General features: G+C 46.9%; 1 long non-coding RNA gene and 1 gene segment (V, D, J or C); both read right to left on the bottom strand.

Annotated features, from left to right (window-relative positions):
• The window catches only part of LOC106729699, a 387064-nt gene that overhangs the window by 202589 nt on the left and 165726 nt on the right, over positions 1-18749 (bottom strand).
• LOC116664839 lies at positions 9580-17779 on the bottom strand. Its single transcript, XR_004321314.1, has 3 exons — positions 16433-17779; positions 11200-11522; positions 9580-10058 (listed from the first exon to the last, which is right to left on the bottom strand). It is a non-coding gene; the product is annotated as an uncharacterized LOC116664839 (long non-coding RNA).

Below are 18749 nucleotides of genomic sequence, written 5' to 3'. Positions count from 1 at the left end.
TTCCTTTGGTTTTTGTTTGTTTGTTTGTTTAATCTAAGTTGGAGACTTAGAAACATGTTGACAGGCCCAGGTGAGAGGTTGCCCCACTCTCACGAATCCCTGCCTTTAGGGGAAGAAACTGCCCTCGTAGGCATGCTAATGTGGTCTCAGAGTTTTCTCATCAAGTAGGGAAAATGAGAACTGCTAAAAATTTGTGCCAGATTTGAAAACCAGTGACTCACCTGGAGCATGCATTATTCACAATGTATTTAACTATCCTGCCGGATACAGATCTGTCCTCTGAACCATTTAAGTGGAACCAATAGGACTTATATCAAAAGCTAGAAGCAGTGCTATGGAAGATATATTGAAATGACTAGAGTTTGCCCTCTGTTTTTCATGTTAATAAATAATATCAAATGCTGCAGCTTGTCTGTAAAAAAAAAAAAAACTCCTGCAATTGATCAGAACAACTTTCTAAAGGCCGATACGTGACTTACACCCTTTACTAGACTGAAACATTTATGATGGCTGATTGAATACATGGATGCAGGAGTGAGTACAGTTCACCCCTGGGAGAAGGAATTGGCATTGGTGAGCGATGCCGGACTCAGAAGATGAGGATGTGTGCCCGCTTTAATTTTGAGGAACACGTACATGGTCCGACTGTGCAGTAGTTATTCCGTCGCCACATATGCTCACGAGCAACACCACAAGCTTCCAAGTCTCTCATCAAGAGGCCGAGAGGTGCTGCCCAGCATCCAATTCTGGTGCTGTTAAGTGAAAACCAGGGCAGCTATAAACTCTCAGCTGGGCTAACGACCCTCTAACTTCAATGTCCTGCTTTCCACACATTTGCAACCCTTTGCCTACTAATGATTAAAGCTTGTGTCTCTTTATTCTTCTGCCTAGATTAAAATTTTTTCTTCTATAAAATTAAGTATTCAGGCCAGGTTTCTCTGGGGTCTCTTCTCACTTACCCTATTTCCACGGATACAGCCTATGTATAAAACGGATGTATCTTGAGTGAATGGCCAAAGCATTCCACCAGGGGGCGGAGGAGCCCGCCCTCCGATTCTGTAAACACGCCACATCCTCGCAAATACAAGGAGAGAAATGAAGAGCACGGACTCGTCTCTTTTCTGGTCCAGATGAAGGGAAGGTGAGACCCGGGACTGGAGATACAGATGCTCTTGCTGTTCCGGGTGCCCCGTCTGATCCTCATACGTGGACGGTTTTGGGAGATGTGATGGGGGAGGAGGAGAGGGAAAGGGGCTGCCGATGTGGTCGATGTGGTTTGCTGTCGATAAGCAGAGTGGCAGGGAACTGTCTTGTCCTCCAGGGCGTGTGACGGTCACTAAAAATGTGAGGACACATTTAGGGAAGGAGGGAATGAAATTCTTGGGGGAATCTGATAGAAAAAATGGGAGGTTGTGATGTTGGATGCTCTGAGAGTTTGGAGACAGCAAAGGAGAAAGAATAAAAAAAAAATTTTTATTGTGGTCAGAACACTTAACATGAGCTTTACCTTCCTCACAAAACTGTAAGTACAATATGGTGTATACATACAGCTGAAGGGAAGGAAATGCTGCAATTCAAGACAACACAGATAAACCCTGAGGACATCACGCTGAGCGATAAGCCAGTCACGGAAGGGCAGGCGCTACGTGATTCCATTTATCCAGGGGTCAGTGGTTTCTTCTGCGGTTCTGAGTCATCCCACGTTTGGCCTCCTCTGCCTTCTCTCATTTACATTCAGCAATGTCATTTCCCAGCAGTCAAACCAGGGCATCTTGGAAGAGAGAGCTTCTGTGCAGATCCAGTGCCATCAGATGGGCTTACAGGAACCAACTATTTTCTGGACTATTATTTTATTTGTTACGAATATCTGTTATTTCAGCGGAGTTTAATACTGATGGCCCTTAAGAAAGCTGCCTTAATTCAAGTCCTCTAAGAAGCTGATACCAAGCCTGGGTTAGTCTTGCAAGGGATTTATTAGAGAAAATGCCTGTGGGAGAAAATGGGAGGCGGCTGGGAGATGGAGATCTGTGACCCTGACGGGAAGGAGTGAGGTAGGCAAAGGGAGGAAGGAAGGAAAGCAGGTCTTAGGCTGCAGCACAGTTCTAAGAAATGGCAGCAAAGCTGGGCAGATCCTTAAGGCAAAGGAGAGCTATGAAGCTCTGTGTCCTTGTGGCCCGCCTCTCGCCCTAGCCCGCTGCTTCAGGGCCAGGGCAGAGACAGGGATGCACTTCCCTTGAAATGATACCCCTGCTCTCTGAGTGGGTCCCTGGGTGGGGTAGGATGCCCTGGTCTTCTTGACTTGCCCCTCCCAGCGTGGACTCTCCATGCTATGAGCAAGCCAGGAAGAGGAAGGCTGGGGACTCGTCTTCTTGGCCCACTGTTCCTGGAGTAGAGAGTCCACGCTATGAGTGGGTGCTGGGTGGAAGAAGGGACCCCAGACCTCGGGGCTGTAATGGCCAGAAACAGAATTTCTACACTGCAGGGCTGGTGGGGATGAGAGGGCCTGGCAGCCTGTCCCCTCCCTGGGGAGAACCTGGGGGATCCCTGAGTTCTGGACCACATCCACGTGGGTTAGAGCTCCTGCCACAGAGCTTGGGCTGGTGGAGGCGGGGAGTCATGGCTCAGAAGCCACCGACTCTCACTGCTCTTCCTGAGATTTAGTAGATTGTCTTGAGTAACTGTTTCTCCATTTGCTGTATGCTCGTAGGATAATTTTCAGAGGTTTTAAATGCTTGTTCCTAAATTTTCAGGTTATGGTTTTTTCTCTGGAAATCAGATACTTAAAGCTCCTCCTGCTGCCATCTTGGAAGTGACTCTCACCCCAGTACAACCGTCTACGTAAAAGGCGGCCAGACCCCGGGCTGTGACTTGCCCACTCCTGCTCTAGCCTCATTTTGTCCCACTACTAAAGGGTGACCTTTCTGGGGATCCTGCTGAAGCTTTAAGCTTTTCTGCAGTCTCCCTCTATGTTTTTAAAGTTCCATCTACACAGACACAGCTTATTGCTGAGACAAAAATTGGTTTTGATCCCTGTGAAGATTTTCGGCGTTCTGCTGTGGCTCCTTCCTCTCTGGCGGTCTTCCTCACAGCTTCTAGCTGCCTTTGTTCCAACTTTTCACTTCTGTCTCATCAACTCAGAAGATTTACAGGCTCTGTTTTTCCCTCCTCATTGTGTGTAGACACTGCCCCCATTTGTTTCTGACTTGAGACGAATCAGAGTCCTGTGCTGCCTGTTTTCCAGTGACTGAGTTGTGTCATATATTCCATTTGGTTTTCACTTGTGCAGAGCAGGATTCTAAATTTAATGGATAGATTTCAGTTCTGGAAACTGCAAATAAAAAATATTAAAAATCAAAGAATAAAATAAAAATAAAGAAAGGACAGGAAATAAGAATTGTAGTTGAAAATGATGTGAATGAAGTTGAAGGAAGAGAAATTTCCAGGACTTAGCACATAGTCGATAGTCAATACTGTCAAACGCTTCCAAGAGAAGCAGGCAGAGAAGCGAACGTAAGTTCTTCCCCCGGTAAGTATACAATGCTAATCTTTAGGGAAATAACTTCCTAAGAGTATAAGGAATGGAAGTATTCCATGAACAAGTTGAAGGCGGCATCTGAAGGAGTGATTTCTCTGTGACAAAAGCAAGTGTGCCTTTATATAAAGACTGCTCGGTTCTAGGAAGTGGGCACGTCACAGAGAAGCTGCTCACCGGGAAGAAAGAACCTCGGAGAAAGCCACATGCCTCTGCTCTTTTCCTGATTCTGCCATGTGCCAAACGGTCCTCGGCCTCATGGTCCTTTGTCTCCTGGGTGCAGGTAAGTTCCTGTCCTGATCTTGTCAGCCCCCTGCTCGTAGCCTGTTGTCCATGTCAGCCGACTCCCTTAGGGACGAAGGCTCCAACTTCTGTGTGCTTTCTTCACAGGCTTCCTTGAAGCAGAAGTCACCCAGACTCCAGGGCACCTGGTCAAAGGGAAAGGACAGAAAGCGGAAATGTACTGTGTCCCAAAAAAGGGACACAGTTATGTTTGCTGGTATCAACAGATCCCAGCAAAAGAGTTCAAGTTCTTGATTTCCTTCCAAAATAATAATGAACTTGATAAAACAGGGATGCCCAAGGAGAGGTTTTCAGCTGTGTGCTACCAAAACTCATCCTGTACCCTGAAGATCCAGCCTGCGGCGCTGCAGGATTCAGCCGTGTATCTCTGTGCCAGCAGTGAATCCACAGTGGTAAGTATTAGCTGATCTTAATGCACAAACTCATCCTGGCCCAGCTCAGGAAGCAGGTGGTGTAGCAGGTTGAAAGAGGAAATAACAGAAACTAACTAGAGCTGTCTTAAGCCATATGGAAATTTCTTGCAAGGCTAAAGCATATCCTATGAAACCCCAAAACAAGAACATAGGATTTTCTCTGGAACAAACCAGACTGAAGTCCTGAACCTGTGACATGGCACATTCGACAGCTCATTTCTTTTCCCACCGTGTTGGCTCCGTTTGTTCTCCCTTATTATAGACCGTCTCCTTCATTTCTTAAATCGTGTAGTGATGAGATGATTATAGATTCAGACGTCAGCCTTCCAGCCACATTGAGAAGGATCAGCCTTCTCTCATGCTAGATTACAAATCCAGAAAATAGGAAAAAAAAAAAAAAAGATTCTGTTTTGCTAAAAACTGTGCTTCTAGAAAACTCAACATTAGCCAAATGGGTTGAGTTATTTTGAACAACATGGCAGCTGAGAGTCTGTGACTTTGACCTTATGCATCAAGAATTCCAAAGAGTGGAGTTCAGTTCTCTAATTAGGGGCCAGGACACCCAAGAGATATCCACCACGTGTGAGGGGTGAAGGATAACTTGCATTTGCTGGATACAGAAAACCTAGGAAAAGAGAAAGGATCAGAGGAGCGACCAAATCCTTAGTTTTTAGAATAATATCAGACCAAGCGAAGACTCTGGTTAATTTCTTTTTTAGGAGTTAAATCCAAGTCACACAAAAAGCGTGCTAATTTTAAGTGTGACGATGTCAGACCCCTCCTCCCCCCGGTCACTAATTAGCTTCTATGGAGTTGAGGAAGGAGACAGATGAATATGTATGTACTCAGTGGAAACACATCTGATGTGCAACTGCAAATTGATATGCAGACAGTTGAAAAGCCCTCAGGTGTGTGGTCCAAACTGTAGTGAGACAATAATTCCACATCAGTGTAGGTGAAAGCAGGCATTGTGGCTTTACCCCTACCTAGGGAGATCCGTGCAATTCTGTAGAGCAGATAAAGGATTCAAAACACCTCCTCTAAAATTTGATGATCTCTTTACAAAACTGGTTATTTCTATGCCACCCACCACTCATCTCTAGAAAAGTTTGTATACTCTTCCCAGTCACATCTGCTCTTATTTCAGTATAAGCTGAACCCACTTGTCTTACTCCCAGAAGTCCAAATATACTTTTGTCCCAGGCAAAACTTCATTCGGACCCCTTGAAACAGCAGCTCAAAAGTGAATGTTCCTTACTGTCCATTTTTGCTCTTCTCCAAATCCAAGTCTTACTCAGTAACTAACCCCTTTGCTTTTGTCACAGAGGAGTCAGTGCTTTGAATGCCGTCTTCTGCTTTGGGGGGACTACTTCCATTCTTATGAAACTATTCTTCTGAGGACTAAAATTATATGCTTGCTGGGACAAAGACTTATTTCTGTTTCTCTGACTGGTGTGATCGCTTTGAAGCATTTGCCAATACTGACTATACCCTAAGCCCTGGGAAATTCTCCTCCCTCAGCTTCATTCACATTGTTTTCAATTTGGTTTCTTATTTCCTATTGATTCTTTTTTTAAATGCAATTTCCAGGACCTAAATCTATCCATTAAATATTCCCTTTCCCAGGAACATTCTTCTTGTTCTACTTAAATTTTAACATGTAATTTAATAAAGTGGTCTCTCTCTTTTTTTTTTTTTTTTGTATTAGTTTAGCCTATTAAGAATCTCTACGCAAAAAAAAAAAAAAAAAAAAAGTGAGGTCTGAGACCACTTGCCTCACTGAGGGTTAGGGTAAGCAGGTAAATTCTAGGACAGAGTCAGAATTTCAGAGTCAGACTTTCTGGAGGTGAGTTATAGGAGTACATATTATTTTTCCAAGCCCCTGGCGATTTTTGTTCATATTAAAGGTTGAGACCTTTTACCAAGAGAAATTTGTAAGATTGATAAAATTACAATCCTAGTGTATGGCTCTACAATTTTCTTCTTGCTCTTACTTATTTTAAATTTTTTTGTTTTGCTTTTTTTGACTGGCGTATAGTTGATTTACAATGTTCCGTTAGTTTCTGGCTCTCACGCTCCTGAAGCGTACGTTTGTGTCAGGTTTTAGTCCTTCCCTTCCAGCTCTTCCCTCCTGTCCTATCCCTAACCACTCTCCTCTTTTCCCTTTTTCCTTTTTCATATGATTTCCTCAAACTTCAACTTCCCTAAGAACCCTCAAGTGAGACTGGAGCCTGTTTACATCCTCCATGTTACAAAATAAACAAGAGGTCCAACATTTGGACCAAGGAGTCCCCCTCTCCTGTAGGCGGTGCCCCCGCGGCTGGGGGTGTTGCCGAGAGAGCCCAGAACTTCCATTCCTCTTCGCTGCTGAGCATCAGACACCATTGCTGGAAAGTTCATCGTGCCGCTGATCTTGCCGTGGACATCAGGCTCCTCTGGGTAACCCCCTGCCTCCTGGGGGAGGTGACATGTTTGATTAGTTCAATCAGCCATAAAGCTTTTTGTGGGATGAAGATGGAAAGAGGGGAGGCTTGGCACGTCCCAGCCCAAGCTCAGGAACTAAGACTCTGTCGCTGGAAAACAGTAGAGATTTTTGAAAAACTGGACAAAATTTGTCATGTTAAATATTTATTGGTGCATACTTCTCTCTATTTCGTGCTCTGTAAGTCCTCTATTGTCTGCTTTAAATACAGAACTTTACTTAATCACCAAGACAAGCAAAGGAAACACTTTATTTTCAGCATAAGAAAACATGGTACCAGGAGTTCATTTCTTTTCTTAAACTAAAAAAAAAAAAAAAAAAAAAAGAGGGATGAAGAAAGAGAGAACCCAGTTCTGTCTCTGTCCGGCCAAAAGGGCTGTGATGTTTACACCATGCTATGCTGATTCTTATTCCTTCTGGAATAATCTTGGCTTTGTCCTCTGCCTAGTGCCCATGCAGGCAGGTACGGATGCCAGGACTGAAGACTCCAGCTATAGGATATTGCAGAGACGGTGGAAATAGAGTTGGATAAATTGGTCTGGAATTTGAGAGATAGATCTGGTCCCCAACTATTGTTCATTAGAAACATCACCTCAAAGGTTTATCTCAGTGAATGTTTTTTTTATTGAAGTATATTCAGTCTACAATGTTGTGTCAATTAGTGAATTTTTTTTTTTTAATTCTCATCACACAACAAATGCTGGGCACCTACAGAACACTGTTTATTATCATTTTCTTTGATGAAACAATTTCAGAAAATCAAAAGCAGACAGATGCAGGAAAGTCATTTCACATTCATGTGTACCAAGAAGTCCACCCGCACCAGGATGGAGTAGAAACCATGTGACTACAGCATTTTCTGCCTTTTGATTTTTACAAATTATTTCAAGCACTCCAGTCCCTCCCCTCCCCACCCAGGAGGAGGACCAGACAAACTGCTACGAAGATGCAGGAGGGGCAGTGACAGGGGCAAGGGGTTGGTGGTTAGAGGGTGTTGGAGGGACCACCAGATGAACCCCAGATCAGACCTGAGCGGGACTGCAGGAAGAAGCTTTCAAAGCATGCACACTCCTTTAAAAGCACCTGGCACGTGTTTTAGAGCGATCCTCTTCCGAATGTGCAGCTTCTGAGGGAACAAAAGTAAATAAGTTAGGAAGAAGGCTCCTCTGGCACGTGAGTAGTGGGAAGGAAAAAAGAAGAAAAGGGGAGGGGGGACTTACAGAGTCCTGCAAAACAGAAGAGAGTCACAAAGTAAGAGGACTCACAACCCCCATCATGAAAAGCAACCAGCAAAGCTACAAAAGTGTCTCCACTTGCTCCAACAGTGGAAAAGGATACCATTAAGTTGAGCGTATTGTGAAACACCCAGCATCACAAAAATGAAGAGGAAGGTAAAATCCATGGACTAGAGGAAAATTCACACCTTTTACCCCCTCCCCCCACCCCAAATAATCACGAGTCAGAAAAAAAAAAATTCCAAGTCTACACACCCAACAGAATTAAACACACTCAACAAGTAAAGCCATGGGTTAAATCCACTCCACCTGCCTTCACTAATCACGGTCACCTTAACACTTGCATGTTCTCCAAGCAGCCTGTAGTCTGAACAGTAAGATGTTGGCCTGACTTAGTTCCCAGGAACTTGGAGTCTCAGCTGCGTCTACTTCAGCTGAGCTGGTTAACTCAGGGACCGGCCACCCTCCCGCTGGGCATGCGCGGGGCGCCCCGTGACCTTTGACACACGCAGAGGCCGGCAGCTTAGTGATGCCTGCGCAGAATGGTGCTCCCGCACCTGCCAATCACCTTTCCCCGCGCTCCCCACGCCCCACAGCGCCCTGCTGCTTTAGGCCTCATCCCATAAATACCGCAGCCCCTCGCTGTGCGGGGGGGAGGGGGTGAGGGTTTTTTTCTTCCGTGCTCTCTCTTTGTCTATCTTAAGTAGAAACTCTGCCTCAAGTCTCGGCGTCTCTGTTTTCTGTGCCTCGAGCAAGACAAAGCTAGTTCAGTAACAGGATAACCCAAGTATAACCAGAAGCTCAAAAATTAAGAACAGAAAGGGGGAAAGCAGGGAGACATTTTTTTAAAGGTTGATTGAACTCAGGAACTAGATCTTTCCTTTCTTTTCTTTCTTTTTCTTTGAAAGACAACTCTCTAAAGAAGTGAAGGAAGAACTAAACTAAAACGTGAAACTTAGGGATTGAAGGAAGGCAGGGAAACACCTAAGAGAACGAAAATGACAAGTAAAACCAGCCAGTGAGAAGGTGGTGAAATGAAAGGGGAGCCTTGGTGTGAAAGCAGGATGGGTCTGTACTAGTCCTTGCCCGTCCGCTCGCTGCGTCACAGGCCAATACCCAGCCTTGTTGAGAGACAAGGTACTGGGGCAAGGAATAGCAACTTTATTCAGAGAGCCAACAAACTGAGGAGGGAAAAGGGGAAGGGAGGCCGGAGGGCTTAAGATTAAAGGGTAAAGGTGGGTTGCAGGCTTCTTGGAGCCACCTGGCCTTCAAAGAAAGCATAACATTTCTTTGTCCTGCTTGTTCACGTGGGCGGGATCACAGGGCTCCTGCAAAACTCCGCATTGTTAGCTCTCATCAGTTGTTAGCAGCAGTTTTTACTTTACCTGTCTTCTCTCTGCTTATTTGCAAGGTTTCTAGGCTGAAAGAAACTTCTCTACAAGTAACAGAGCTAATCGGGGACTGCGGGATGGGAGCTTTCTTAAGGGAACTTAATGGGCTACTTAGGTACAAGCCACTTTTCTCTAGTGTTTCACTCTTGACCTGCAGGGCTAAAGTAGTAGAATATGAAGGCTGAAGAATGAGGGAGGCGCTTTCAAGAAGGTGTTAGTTGTCTTCTGTTCCAGTTCCCCGCTGTCACCACCGTTCCACAATCTTGTGGGGAAAGGGGGCAACAGCCACTCGTGCTGAATGGGGTGGAGGAAGGGGTGACTGTGGAGTGGAATTGATCAACCTGAAATTGAAAGTGTTCTTTGTGTCTGGTGTTTGCAGGTAGAGGGACCCCCCACAAACCAAAAAAGCCCACCAAATGGGTAGACAAGGCTGCTTCCCAAATATGTGGGTTCTTGCCCGCAGAGTGAGAAAGAATTTTCAAATGAGGCAGAAAGACAAAGTGAAAAACACCTGCTTTTATTGCTTGGAGAGGGGAAAAAACGAAACACTCGAGTCGGGAGCCGTCTGCCAAGTAGCCGGTCAGGACAGCTCCAGCTCCCAGGCCGGGCTGCGGGGTCGTTTATTACAAGGTCCTTCACCATGTCTTCATCCTGGTGGTGGCAGTTTCGTTCTGCTAGTCTCCATCCTCCCTCAGCTCAGCCCTGAAACAAAAGGCACTTAGCAGAAACTTAGGCGGGAACAAAGGAGGGGATATTGGGGAGTGTCTTTGGGATCTAAGGAGCCTGTTGTGAGATGAGAGAAATCTCCTGTTCCTCATCAGCGGGGCACTTCTTTCCCCTTGTTAACTGTCCAGGGTCAGTGAGCCTGCCTAGTCTCTGTCAAACATCGTTGTCACGTTTGCACTGTGATCTGTGGTTTTTGAACGACATACCCGCACTTAATGACAACACTGAGTAGGAGTTAGACAAGAATAACAATTAGTAAGAGGGACAGGCCAAGCTTAAAATACCCAAAAACATTGACTGGACCCTTTGTGGGACCCAGGAAAACAATGCAGAAAACCAGTCTGCCTGTTGAGACCCATTTTGATGGTCTGAAGGCTATTGTAGCCAAACTCCTGTCGAATTCTGCCAATGTGAGTTCTACATCAGAGAAAGAACTCACACAGGTGCACCATGTGGAGTTTGCTACCAAGAGGCCCCCTCCCTGCTCAGCAAGCATATAACCTAACGCATAGCAAGGACCCCTAATGGACAGCAGCTCCTGTCTGCTCTGTTCCCTACGCAGTCATGTGCCCGTGGCATATTTTCCTGACAACACACACATCTGTGTCCTTCTGGGGCACAGGCTACAAAACCGTGGAAGAGAATATCTACACGGCTGTCTCTAAACCAGGGATCAGCGTGATTAGCGCAGATCAGTAATGTACTTTCTCCCTTTATACCTCGCTGAAAGCGGAAATCCTCCTCACATTCTACATACTCAAAAGCATCTTTAATGAAATAAGGAAAAGAGAGTCACTAAATAAAAACACGGTGGTTTCACAGCATCATTTAGTAGATGTATCCACCAGACCCAATAGACTTTTCTTCGGGTGGTCTGGGGATTTCTAGACCAACACAGGGAGATACTGGAAAAATCATAAATGGGGTAAACTAGGGGGTTCCCATGATGACAAACAGAATGTGATTTGGGATGCCATATCCAGCTGTGAGATGGATTAGCAGAAGAGGCTACTGATGCAGGAAATTCTAAAAAGTATCTTTCCAAGCTGAGGGAAAGGAGGAAGTTCCCAGGAGGATAGTCAAAACACTTAGAGAATAACATGCTTTCCTTATGTACCTTTTTTTGTTTGTTTTTTTTGAAGAGAAACTTTAAATCATTCAGAGGCTCTCGAGTCCACTGCCTGTTAGTTTCCTCCACCCTAGAGGGTGCCCCTTGGCCCTCTGCTGTGGATGCTGCCTTTAACAGGTGTGGCGAAGCCACAGCTTAACCCCAGCTGCTTAACTGATGACTGTGCGGTCAGCAAGCCCTCATACGGCCCCCTCCGGTCCACTTCACAGCCAGCGGATGGTTGGGTCCTTGCTTTTTCCAGCTTTTAAGGAGGATGAGGTGCCTGGGTTAGTTGAAAAGGGTGCAGGGTGACTTCAGTTGGAGAGACAGACCTGTTGGAAGCAAAACGTATAAACAGAAGTTAGTATAGTGGCCATCGATTTGACATAGTTAGCACCAGCTAGGTCCTTTAAAGCATCAATGATTTCCCCGCCTGGGCAGACACCTGGAATGGCCTGCCGTCCAAAATTTCAAAGGGGCTTAAGTTTGTTCCTGGGAGCCACTCTGATCCTTAGCAGGGCAATTGGCAAGGTCTCATCCCACGCGAAACTAGTCTCTTGACTTTTTTTAGCAATGCTCTTTTCATGGATGACTTCTTTTCTGTTTTCCCTGTTGATTGTGGTCTCCCAGGTGAATTAAGTTTCCAGTCAACACGCAATGCTTTAGACACTTGTTGGGTTATGCTGGAGACAAGCAGATCCGTTGTCACTTGGAAGGGGGCTCGGCAGTCCGATTGGGGGATGATTTCTGTAAGGAGGACTTTGCTTCAGAGACATTTTCTGCCCTGGTGGGATATGCCTCCACTCATCCCGAAAAAGTATCCATAAACACTAACAAGTATAAAGTTTACTGTGGCTCAGGGCATTTGACTGAAGTCTATGCGTCAGTCCTCAGCGGGGCACTGTGTTCAGCTCCCATCTGCGGGGCGTCTAGTGGCAGTCTTCGGGTTATTTTTAGATCGGATCGTGCAGTTCTGACTGACTTGCTGGACGGTCTCTTGCAGGTTAGGCCCTATGATACACTCTGAGTCCATTGTGAGGTGGCCTCCCTCCCGCGATGGGCACCGTCAGCAAAGTGTCGTTAACGCGGTGTTCAAAGGGGCGTCAGGGATCAAAACAATTCTTGTGCATGACATTTCCAGCCGGGCGAGGTGTGATCAAAAGTGAGACCCCACCCTTTGGCCCTTTCTTTGGCCCTTCAGAATGTTCTGGCTGATATTTTGACAAACCAGTTTGCGGGAGCAGCGGACTCATCATGGCTTGGTGGTCACCTTCCTCTGCCACCTTCTTTGCCGCTTGGTTAGCTAACTGACTGCGTTTTTTATGAGTCTCACCTCTTTGGCCCGGGCAATGTTTATGGCCACTTGTGAGTGCTTGTGGTCCACTTCTAGCAGTGATGGGACTTCAGAAGCATGTTTTATGGTCTTTATTATTTGAGGGAAAGAGGCCCCTCTCTTTTCCAGACTGCCTTGGGAGCACGTACTGCAGAGAATCCATCACAAGCCTGTCTATATATTTGCTCTCTTCCCTTTGGTGAGTAGGAGGGTCCTTGTCGGAGCAATGATGTCTGCCTTCTGAGCTGAGTTCCCCGAGGGCAGGGCCTCAATTTCTTCTAAGTTACCCCCGCATACCCAGTGTGTTGACTTCCTTGATCCGTGAACCTCCTCCCACTGATGACCAGTTCCAAAATTCAGCTCAGCCAGGGTTCATCTGTTAGGCCTGGTCTGCTGAAGTATGCAGTAGCTCGATGACAGGCAGGCAGTCAGCCATGCTCTGGGGATCATGCAGCATTCGTTGGGGCAATGTGGCTGGATTTAGAGGCAAAGTGACCTGCACTCTTACACTGGGATAGTCTGGGAGAGTGGCTTGATACTTTCCATTCTCCCAGAAGTCAGCCAATAGCCCCTCTTTTGTTCTAGTAAAGAAAGGACATGGTGAGGGACAGACACTGTGGTGGGTTGTCCCAGGGGTTAATTCTTGGATTCCTGAAGTATGCCACGAGTGGCAGCCAAAGGCAAGAGGACCCTCCTTTAACTGTCTGATCTAGTTGTTTTGAGAAGTAGGCGACAGGTCGCAGGATGCGTCCCAGAGATTGAGTTAATACCCCAAGACTTACGCCCTGTTTTTCATGGATGTATAATTTGAAAGGGTTTTTCAAATCTGGTAGCCTCAAAGCTGGGGCTGAGATGAACTTTTTTATGGTTTCAAAGGCTGTTTGGCACTCTTTTAGAGCCTGGTAGAGGGACTTTAGTATGAGCTTCTAATTCTGTTGGATATAGATCCTGAATCCTGCCATTCCTTAAAAAAAAAAAAAAAAAACCCCTCCGTTGTCTGCGGCCTCGGGTACTCCTAAGTCTGCAGTCGCCTGTTTTCTGTCAGGCAAAAGACCTCGTTGTCTCTGGGAGAGAGCAAAACTCTGATAAGCGACCTGCTGCTTGACAAACCTGGAGCCTTTTTCGAAGAGACTTTCCATCCACATTCAGCCGAACAGTTGAGAGTTTCAATGCTATTCTGTAGACGCTTTTCATGCGTGGCGCTCACTAGCAGCTCGTCATCCGCCCATCAGAGCAAGAGCCCTTCGTCTACTGTCAAGCTCCTGAGGTCCTTAGCCAGCACTGCTCCAAACTAAGGGGGAGAATTTTGAAACCCTGAGACTATCCAGCCACACTGTTGCGTTACCGGTGTTTCTGGGGCCTGCCATTCAGAGGCAAAAAGCTACTGTAACTCTTCTGCAGTAGAGATGCAGAAAAAAAAAAATCATCACAGGGTGCAGGTCTTGGACTAAATCATGAATGGCCCTCAAGTCTTGAACAAAGAGATACTCTGCTGCATTTGGCCTTTTAACCGGGAGGATGGGGGTGTTGTATGGGGACTTGCAAGATCTGATGAGTCCCATTTTAAAAAATCTCTCAAGAATTAGCTAGATTTCCTTTTCGTGTTTCAGAGGATAGCTTAGGCTAGGAGTCCCAGCGTCCTTTCTCAATGGGATTTGTGTTGGCTTTGAGTTTTCAACCTTTCCTGAGGTACCGTCAGCCCACACTTCTGGTCTTACCTTTTTGCAGACCTCAGGGCAAAGAAGTCTGTCTCCTTTTCTGGGAGAGCCATCTGTAGGTTTAAAATGTGTTCTGGCAGGACCCGTATATCAAGTTGTCCTGGTGAAAGTCTCACTTGTGCATTTAGCTTTACAAAGGAGATCTCGACCCAAGAGGGGACTAGGGCGTTCAGACGTATACAAGAAACTGTGTTTAAATGTCAGGTCTCTTAATTAACATTGCAATGGTTGTAAAAATGATTGGCTCTGTGCTTCTCCAGATACCCCAGTGATGGGGGTGGTCTGGGATGTTCTGTGTACCATTTTGGTATTTAGCATGAAATGGGTTTCACCCACGTCTGCTAGAAGGTCAATCAGTTTGCTCCCCACTGTCAGTTGTGCCTGGGGCTCCAGTGGGGATATTTGAATTGGGTGCTGCGCATCCTGGACAGGCCCTGGGTTCCCTCATTTATGATCCAAGCGTTCCTCCCTCACTACCCTTTTCTCCTCCTCAGCCCTCTTTTCTTTCGTCTGGGACATTCCCTTTTCCAAGGTTCCTCCTCTCTACAGTCAGTGCACCTTTCCTTGCCTAGGGGGAACTTACCTTTCTTTTTGGGAATCCAATGCTGCAGTCAGAAAAGCGGCTCTTTTTTTTTTTTTTTGTACCTTATGTTTTCTGCTTACTGTTCTCTGCTGTAGAATATCTTAAGAGCAATATCCACCAACCCAGAAGGATTGATTCCAAAGGCACCATCCAGTTTCTGTCACTTTCTCCTGATATCTGGAGCACTTTGTCCAATAAATCCATGTTTACCATTCTAGTGTTTGGGGCCTCAGGGTCTGCTTAGTGTAACGCCTGGTAAATTTTCCCCGAAAACTCGGAGGGGTCTTCACTTGTTTATTGCTGAATCTCTTGAAATTTTTTAGGCACTTTTGGCTGGGTACCCCTTCCCAGAGTCCTGCCAGGATGGACTTACAGTAGTGGGTGGGGCATCCCTTCATTAGGGTCCAGGTGTGGTTCAACACTGGGTCCTGCCAAGCAGGCTTCAGGTGTGCCGTTTGGATCCACTCGGTGGCGCTCGTGCGCTACCTCTAGCCTTGTAGGTGACCATCATCTCATTGCCAGTAAGCATCATACTGAGACTATGAATGCCTGCCCATGAAGGGTGGTGGGTAGCGAAAACGAAAATAACAATTCTGTCCTTTGGAAAGGGTATTTTCTATAAGAAGTTCACGGTCCTTCCAGTTAAATAAATCAAAGGTTGGAAATGGACTGTGCTTCACAAAACCCAGCTGACTGGCTGTTCTTATTGAGGCTTTCTACAGGGTAATGGGAAATTGCCCTGCCCCAAAGGTGGCTCCCGGTCTGAACTGAGTGCCCTGATGGGTCTTAGATGATGACTGGAGACCAGGTCCCTTTGCTCCAGGAAATAATGCAGGATTTTCTGATTGATGCCCATAAGGAGGGGGGAGCCAATCCTGCCACTTCCCATGCCTCAGTGTCGGGGTTTGGGCTTCAGGGACAAGAGGCGATGGAAGGGATGGATGTCAGTTGCACAGGGGTGGTGGGAGCAGCTGCAGGGACAGCTGGCACGGCCCGAGGGGGATGTAAGGTTTGCAGCGACATATCCTCACTCTTGCTCTTTTCCCTGCTCTGCTGTAGAAGAGATTTTCTTGGGTTTCTTTTCAGATCCTTCTACCATAAGATGGCAACTGTCTTTTTCTCATCCTGATGTTACAACATAAATGCTTGCACGTAGGGAATTTTACCTTTCCCCCTACTCTTTCACAGAATAACTCTAATTGTAAGATTGTATCATAATTCAGAGAACCTTTCAGAGGCCACCATTCTTCAGATCCCAATGAATAATGTGGCCACACATTGTTACAGTAAAATACCATCTGTTCCTTAGTCTTTGGGTTCATAGCTATAATCAGCACATTTTTCCAAAAAGCGACCTAGAGGGCTTTCCTTAGGGACAGATCAGACGTTCCCCATCTTTTAAAAACAAAGTCAAGAAAAACAAAACAGTGCCCCCCAAACCACATGCTAGCATCCAAAGAAACAAACAAACCAGATTGGGCAGAGTCCGACAGGGTACCCCCCCACACACAAATGCAAAACCAGTGGGGCTTATTCTGGCGAGGAAAAAGGAAAAGCCCGGAGTGCAGGGGAGGGGAGTTTCTGGCTGCGTACGTGGAAGCAACTTACCTTTCTGCATTCAGTCCTTCGACTCCCAAATGACAAGTCTTTGCTCCAACTGCTGAGCACCGGGGTGGCCGGCCCTGCTCCAAGGACTTTTGAAGGAGGACCTGCAGCACAAGAGGTCCTGGAAGCTGCTAGGGGCTTGCCCAGCACGATTTCCCAGCCGGGGCCAGCTGGCCTCGAGCAGCAAGACTCCTGGCTGGCTTGTCAACTTTTGTTAATGAGTCAGGCTCTTACCACTCGCTGCTCCACAGGCCAGTAAGTCAAGAGAGGTGTTGGGGCAAAGAGGAGCAACTTTATTCAGAAAGCCAGCACACTGAGAAGATGGCGGGCTAACTGTCCTAAAGAACCATCTTAATGCGGGGTAGGATTCAGGCTGCTTTTATTCCAAGGAAGAAGTGGGACGAGGGGGGTTTAAGACTAAACGGCGAAGGCGGGTTGCGGGCTGCTCAGAGCCACCTGGCCCTCAAGGAAAGCAAAGCATGTCTTTGTTTTCTGCTTGCTATCCCAGGGCTCCTGCAAAACTTCCAGTTGTTAGCAGTTAGTTTCACTTGATCATTCTCATCCCTGCTTATTCTAAGGTTTCTAGGCTGACAGCAAACTCATCTACAACAGGTAATAGCCACTTGGGACCACGGGGTCTTTCCTGAGGAGACTTAGTGAACTATTTGGGCACAATCAACGTTTCTCTAATGTTCAACCCTTGACGTGCCGAGCTAAAGCAATAAAACGCGTAGGCTGAGGAAGGGGGGCGGTTTCCAGGCGGTGGTAGTCCTCTTCCTCCGCTGCTGCAGGCCTGGAGCAGTACCTGGCAGCGAGGGGGTTAAACATCAACTCTCAGTTCTTGTGTGACAAGAGCATCTGTTTGCTCGTCCTCCAGTGAGCAAACGTTACCAAGACGAGGAAGGTGAACCCGTGAGCCAATCAGAGTGAAGCTCGGGCCTGGAATGTGGCAGCACCGACAATCGGGCCAAAGTGCAGAGTCTGGGGAAGGAAGACACAAGGTGGCGGTGCCAGTGGTTCACAGCTCCGTTCTCAATCTCCTCATCTGCCAAACCGGGGAGACGGTCTTGAATATCTCCAGGATCCTATCCAAGTGTCCATTCTAGCCGTGTGACAAATTCTGCACATTAAGCCAAGGGGGAGCCCCAGGGCTAAGTTCCTTTCCTCATTTGTCTGGGCTTGGAGCTGGAGGGAGACGCCCTTCCCACTATGGGCAGCCCGGTGATCTACTGGGTGGCCCTCTGTCTCCTTGGAGCAGGTGAGTCGTGGCTTCAGGGGGCAAATTCCTGCCCCATAAGGTGCTGAGCTCCAGATCTAAGCCTCTCCCCGACAGCAGCAGCCCTGAGACGCCCTCCGGGGCCTTGTTTCCAGAGCGGCTCCCTTTCTTCCACAGGCACCGTGGATGGTGGAATCACACAGACCCCAAAATACGTGCTCAAAGAGGAAGGACGAGATGTGACCCTGGAATGTGAACAGGATTTTAATTATGACACCATGTACTGGTACCGACAGGACCCAGGACAAAGGCCGAGACTAATCTACTTCTCACTGTCTGCAAAGGATGTTCAGAAAGGAGACATGGCCGAAGGCTACGGTGCCTCTCGGGAGAAGAAGCCGCTCTTTCCTCTCACTGTGACGTTGACACAGAAGAACCAGACGGCTCTTTATCTCTGTGCCAGCAGTATAGACACAGTGAAGCAAAGCCACCTCCTCTTTGCACATAAATGTGTCCCAAGCCCTGCGTCCCCACCAGGTGGCGGGGCTTTTCTGTTTTTGATCCCCTGATCAGAACGCTTTCTTCCTCCTCAACCAGGCATCCAAAGCAGCGGCTGCATCAACACGCTTTGTGCAATGGCACGATGCCTCGGAGAACCACCAAGCTGATTTTTAAATTACGTGTCTAAATCTGTCTACATCAGAAAGAGGGAGAGAGGAGAGGTTAATTTTACAATCCAGCTCTTTTTTACCAAATCGTGGAAAACAAAAATGAACACAAAATGGTCCGTTCCTTCGGAAAATTAATAAAAGCCCAGCAGGGAGAGAAACGTGTAGAAACACACTGTTACCAAGTATCATATACTGTCTGCATGCATCAGAGGTGTGAGTGGAGTGTGCGAAATAGCACTGCCAGTTCTGTCTGGTGACATCAGGAAGGGCTTCAAAGAAAAGGCAGGATGTGAGATGAAACTCACACGGTGAGCAGGATTTCACGAGATGGACAAGCACGGACAGACTGACACGGGCTTAGGGAACCACGGCAGGAGAGAATCAGGAGATAAAAATCAGGAATAGATGATCACAGCCCCCACCCTGGAATATG

Source organism: Camelus ferus, chromosome 7 (assembly GCF_009834535.1).
Source record: "Camelus ferus isolate YT-003-E chromosome 7, BCGSAC_Cfer_1.0, whole genome shotgun sequence".
Lineage (NCBI taxonomy): Eukaryota > Metazoa > Chordata > Mammalia > Artiodactyla > Camelidae > Camelus > Camelus ferus.
This window is presented reverse-complemented; position numbering and strand designations above follow the sequence as displayed.